This window comes from Pongo pygmaeus, chromosome 1, assembly GCF_028885625.2.
Source record: "Pongo pygmaeus isolate AG05252 chromosome 1, NHGRI_mPonPyg2-v2.0_pri, whole genome shotgun sequence".
Lineage (NCBI taxonomy): Eukaryota > Metazoa > Chordata > Mammalia > Primates > Hominidae > Pongo > Pongo pygmaeus.
This window is the reverse complement of record NC_072373.2, coordinates 4734479-4740478: the sequence shown is the minus strand read 5'-3', so window position 1 is coordinate 4740478 and position 6000 is coordinate 4734479. Positions and strand designations below refer to the sequence as shown.

At 41.6% G+C, this 6000-nt stretch overlaps 1 protein-coding gene across 2 annotated transcripts in view; it reads left to right on the top strand.

Annotated features, from left to right (window-relative positions):
- Positions 1 to 219: 219 nt before the first annotated feature.
- The window catches only part of SPMIP3 (sperm microtubule inner protein 3), a 37728-nt gene continuing 31947 nt past the window's right edge, over positions 220 to 6000 (top strand). The window contains exon 1 of one of the 2 annotated variants that reach the window (XM_054478857.1): positions 220 to 334. The gene's annotated coding sequence lies outside the window, so the exon portion shown is untranslated. The remainder of the gene's footprint in view (positions 335 to 6000) is intronic. The other variant, XM_054478863.1, reaches the window with a different exon arrangement.

Genomic DNA, 6000 nt, shown 5'->3' with positions numbered 1-6000 from the left:
TCTTTACAGAAAAGAAAGCTCTAGTGATTAGATAGCCTGGATTATTTGCCTACATGATTTTCCTTTTCACACTAATTTTTGCCCTTTCTTTCATGTGCAGCTGGTCTCTCCCTAGAGACCAAAGGAGCTCTCTTTTTCTAAGCCCAAGACCTGAAAGGCATTGCCTGGCAAAACCTTGCAAGCCACTTTGCATCACAATACCCTTTGAATGATGTCAGGGAATCAGGCCCTGCCACTCTGCAGTTGATCCAGCAGCAGGAGGCAGCTGTAATCATCACTGTCCTCCAAGTACTTTTAAGAACAAGGAGGTCTCTGCCCACGGCAGCCCAAGCAGGTAATAGCGGTTGGTTGTTACTGCCTGTACCTCTCTCTCGCCTCACTTAGTAGCTGCATTACTAAATGGCTGACTGCATTTCAAATATTTTAGCAACAGGAACTCACAACATAAAGAAACTTCATGGCAAGCCTTTTGGTAAAGCAAAAATTTCTTTTAGAAAGTGAATACTCATCCCTCTCAACTTTGAATTCTTGTCATAGTTTTAACTCAACGTGTCTTTTTTTTTCTTAGAAACGGGTACACCTATATTAAATAAGATAATTGGTTCTCTGTGATACAAGAAGAGCTAGGTTTTAAAAACTGTTAACTAGATTAACAGGTTACTGAGTTAGCTGATCGATTGATTCTTTCATTTTCACTCATTCTGAAGTAGGCATCAAGCACTCCTTGGATAGCAAACACTTTGCAAGAGAATGAGATAGGAGAAGAACAAAGAGAGCGAAGATTGTGGCCACCAAACAAAGTGGTCCCCAACATCTAGGAGCTCACATTTTACCTGAAGAGACAAAGTGCTGTATAAAACAGATGTCTTGGCCAAGCGTGGCGGCTCACACCTATAATCCCAACACTTTGGGAGGCCGAGGTGGGAGAATCACTTGAGCCCAGGAGTTTGAGACCAGCCTGGGCAACGTAGCAAGGTCCTGTCTCTATTTAAGAAAACAAACAACAACAACAACAACAAAAAAAAACCCAGATGTCTCGTTGTTTGAAGAACTTCTAGAACCTTATCCAAAGCCTGGCGGAGAGTTGTCACTAATTTTTCTTAAATAATAGAATGAATAAATCAATTCAGAAACCAATAAACCAAAAAGGAAAGGACTCAGAACCAAAACGCATAGGAGAATTTACCAAGGGCTCTGGGAATTCAGAGGAGGGAAATGGGCCATTTGAAACTCAGAAGAGAGGCCTCGTAGAGAACATATATAGGACCTGAACAAAGCCCTGAAGAATGGGCTTAATTTAGGCTAGAGAAGGAAAAAAGAAAGAGCATTCATGCAGCAGAATTCACTACAGAACTGGTGAGAATCAGGGGAGAAGGGAACCAACCTTCCTGAACTGGGAAAACTGGCTGCCTGAGAAAACAGAAGCAATAGGAGACTGTCAAAGTAACTCAGTTGCTGCGAGCCCTCTTCTAAACAGCCTCTCATTGCACATGCTCAAAGGCAGCTAGTACAGTCAACATGCTGCTAGCCAGGGTGAGTCATATCAATCCTAAAGCACTTCTCCACCCATGCCTTCTCTGCACCCTCAGATCGCTAGGGCATGGCTTTCCCCAGAGGTTGAACTTCCTCTAATTTCATGAGCACATATGCAACACTTACAAAGAAATGGGGCATTATAAAATGCACCCAGAAAGTCAACGGATGCAACTTACTCACCAGTTCAAATGCCATTTTCTGACTATTCTACAAGTTTCCATTGCCTCACTGAATTTTCCAAATCTTACTAGATACATAACATCAGAGTCTTGGGACCCTGACTCTAATATCCTTCCTCTGCCCCTTCTCTGGACAGATTAATTAATAACTTGCTAGTTATCATTTAATTGGGGCCCATAAGTTGATTAAATTTGCTAAGTAACTGTCACTGGTTTCACTTGACATTGTACTGGGAGTACCCAAACTTTGAGTTGTTTTTTTTTTGTTTTTTTTTTTTGAGATGGAGTCTTGGTCTGTCGCCCAGGCTGGAGTGCAGTGGCATAATCTTGGCTCACTGAAGCCTCCACCTCCTGGTTCAAACAATTCTCCTGCCTCAGCCTCCAGAGTAGCTGGGACTACAGGTACGCACCACCACACCTGGCTAATTTGTGTGTGTGTATTTTTAGTAGAAACAGGTTTCACCGTGTTGTCCAGGCTGGTCTCGAACTCCTGACCTCAAGTGATCCGCCTGCTTCGGCCATCCAAAGTGCTGGGATTACAGGCATGAGCCACCATGGCTGGCTTGATTTAACAACACCTTTTAAAATTCTTTCCTATCATAAAAAGAGATGCCAATTTTTTAAATGTTTTTCAACTAAGTCTTTAGAAAGTCCTTCACCTTGAGGAAAGCTTTTCAGATGCTCCATATCAGGGAAAATGTCCAGGTTTTCTGAAACAAATGTGACTCTCCTGCTCTTAGAGTCTGTTTTTTTAGACCTCTGAAAGAGGAGATGGAGGTGCAGCCACCCAACTGCCTAGAAGGTAATCTGGTATGAAAGGATTCTGTTTTAGCAGTGACTGTGCTTTAATTTTATATGCACTTGTGTGGCTCTATGATTAATATCTTACTTTATCTCCTCTACCAGACTGTAAGCAACATGACGGCAAAATCACGTGTCTTTTGCCGAACGCATTTCCTGTAGTTGCCTGGCAGGGTCAGGCAAAGGCATTTGGTTAATAAATCTTTGCTGAATGGATCAGTCAATCAGTGATGCTACAGTGGAAGGGGCTTGAGCCTTGGGGTCAGACAGACCTGGCTGTGTGAACTTAAACATGTGATTTAACACTTTCTATAAACTAAGAGTAATCATGAACAACTTGCAGGATTCTTTCAAGGACTGGACGAAATAGCCCATGTGAAAGTTCTGGTGGATGGTGGGTGTTAGCTGAGGTTCTTCCCCACCCCTTTCTACCAGAGGGTAGTTGTTCTTTTTCAAAATCGCTTCAGCTATTTTAGTTCTCTTGCATTTCCAAATAAATTTTATTCTTTTAATTAATTAATTTATTTATTTATTTATTGAGACGGAGTCTCATCTGTCTCCAGGCTGGAGTGTAGTGGCGTGATCTCGGCTCACTGCAACCTCTGCCTCCCGGGTTCAAGCGATTCTCCTGCCTCAGCCTCCCGAGTAGCTGAGATGACAGGCAGGCGCCACCACGCCTGGCTAATTTTTGTATTTTTAGTAGAGACAGAGTTTCACCATGTTGGCCAGGATGGTCTCAATCTCTTGACCTCGTGATTTGCCAGCCTCAGCCTCCCAAAGTGCTGGGATTACAGGCGGGAGCCACCGTGACCAGCTCCAAATAAATTTTAGAATAAGTTTGTCTGTATCTACAAAAAGTCCTGCTGGGATTTTGTTAAGACAAAGCAGATCAATGTGCGGTGAATTGTGATCTTTATTACATTCTCTTCCAATCCATGAATGTAGTCTACCTCTCAGGTCTTCTCTGGTTTCTTTCATCAACATTTTGTAGTTTTCAGCATACAAACCCGGTATATGTGTTGCTCGATTTTCACATATTCCATTTTTAAGCAATTGTAAATGGTTGTGCTTTAAATTTTTGTTCTAATTTTTTATTTATATCTAGAAATATGATTTTTTTACATATTAATCTTGTATCCATGATCTCACTAAGCATAGCTGTTGGTTTTAGGAATTTATTTGTAGATTTCTTAAGATTTTCTACATGGACAATTATGTCATTTGCAGCTAAGGACATCTGTACACCTTTTATTTCCTTTTCTTGTCTTATTGTACTGGCTAGGACTTGCAGCACTATGTTTAATACGAGTAGTGAGAGTAAACATTCTTGCTTTGCTACCAATTTTTAGGAAGAGAGCACTCAGTCTTTAACCATTATGTACGATGCTAGCTGTAGGTTTCTGTAGATGTTCACTATCAGATTGAGAAGGTTCCCCATAGTTTGCTGAGAAATTTTACCACGGATGGGTGAATTTTATTAAGTTCTTTACTATTATTGTATATTATAGAAATTTGATTTAACCCGTATTATATAATGCCAAAAATCTACTGAGAAAGTTGACAAAGTAAATCTTACAGATTTGTTCCTGAAGTCAGCATGCTGAACATTAACTTTGAGGAAGTTTGCTGCAACATGCATTTTTAATTCATTTATCTTGGTTCACCTTCTGAACACCAATGTGATAAAAAGTTGTATTGTTAAATTTTAATTTCTGTGCACTGAAAGTCTAACCTCAGTGGTCTGGGGGCCAACATTAGTTAATGGAGGTGGCTGAATCCTCCTAGGAGCCATGAAGCTGCACAAGCCTTGACTCATTCTTAGGAATGTACCTTAAGAAATAAATTCAATAGAATGAAATATGTTCATAGAGATATTTAGCATGACCAAAATGTCCAAAATTAGGGTATTGGGTTTCATAAATTATAACTCACTCAGTTATTCAGTAAATATTTATCAAATGTCTACCATGTGCTAATTATTATCTTTGACCTGACAGCCGTAGCAGTAGACAATTTAGACAACCCTGCCCTTTCTTTTTTCTTTACCTTTTTTTTATTTTTATTTTTATTTTTTGGAGACAGGGTCTCATTCTGTAACCCAGGCTGGATTGCAGTGGCATCATTTCAGCTCACTGCAACCTCCACCTCCCAGGCTCAAGCTATCCTCCCATCTCAGCCTCCCGAGTAACTGGGACTACAGACACATGACACCTGCCCAGATAATTCTTGTATTTTTTGTAAAGATGGGGTTTTGCCATGTTGCCCAGGCTGATCTCAAACTCCTGATCTCAAGTGATCTACCCACTTTGGCCTCCCAAAGTGCTGAGATGACAGACACGAGCCACTGCACCCACCATGGAGATTACTTTCTAATGAGGGCAGGGTAAAACAAATATAAACAAGATACATAAGTAAACGTACAGTATGGCAAATGGGGATAAGTGTTTTGGAGACAAACAAAGCAAAGGCAGGGAAAAGGAGTTCAGAAGTGGGGTGGAATGGAGTCTTATTTTAAATAGAGTGGTGGATGGCCCTTACTAAACAACACAAAGCGACGTTAAATATTAAAATTAAGACTACTCGGCCGGGCGAAGGGGGCTCACGCCTGTAATCCCAGCACTTTGGGGGGGGCCAAGGTGGGTGGATCATGAGGTCAGGAGTTTGAGACCAGCCTGACAAACATGGTGAAACCTCGTCTCTACTAAAAATACAAAAATTAGGTGAGCGTGGTAGAGCACGCCTGTAATTCCAGTTACTCAGGAGGCTGAGGCAGGAAAATCACTTGAACCCAGGAGGTGGAGGTTGCAGTGAGCCAAGATTGTGCCATTGCACTCCAGCCTAGGCGACAGAGTGAGACTCCATCTCAAAAAAAAAAAGAATACTCTAGCAATGTGGAAAAAGTTTCATGATATATTGGTCAATGAGAAACAAAGAATATAAAATAGGGCCAGGCACAGAGGCTCAGGCCTGTAATCCCACCACTTTGGGAAGCTGAGGTGGGAGGATTGCTTGGGCCTAGGAGTTCAAGACCAGCCTAGATAACATAGTGAGCCCCATCTCTACAAAAAAAAAGAAAAAAAAATTTTTATTTAATTAGCTGAGTGTGGTGGCATGCATCTGCAGTCCAAGCTACTCAGAAGGCTGAAGGGGGAGGATCACTTGAGCCCAGGAGGTCGAGACCAGCCTAGCCAACGTGGTGAAACCCCATCTCTACTAAAAACAAAAATAAAAAAAATTAGTCAGGCATGGTGGTACACGCCTGTAATCCCAGCTACTCGGGAGGCTAAGGCAGGAGAATCACTTGAACCCAGGAGGTGGAGGTTGCAATGAGCCAAGATCACGCCATTGTACTCCAGCCTGGGTGACAGAGCCAGACTCTGTCTCAAAAAGAAAACGAAAAGAAAAGAAAATTAAAAATTACAAAATAAAATATCTGCTGTGGTTTAAATATTTATGTATGGGACGGGCACAATGGCTCACACCT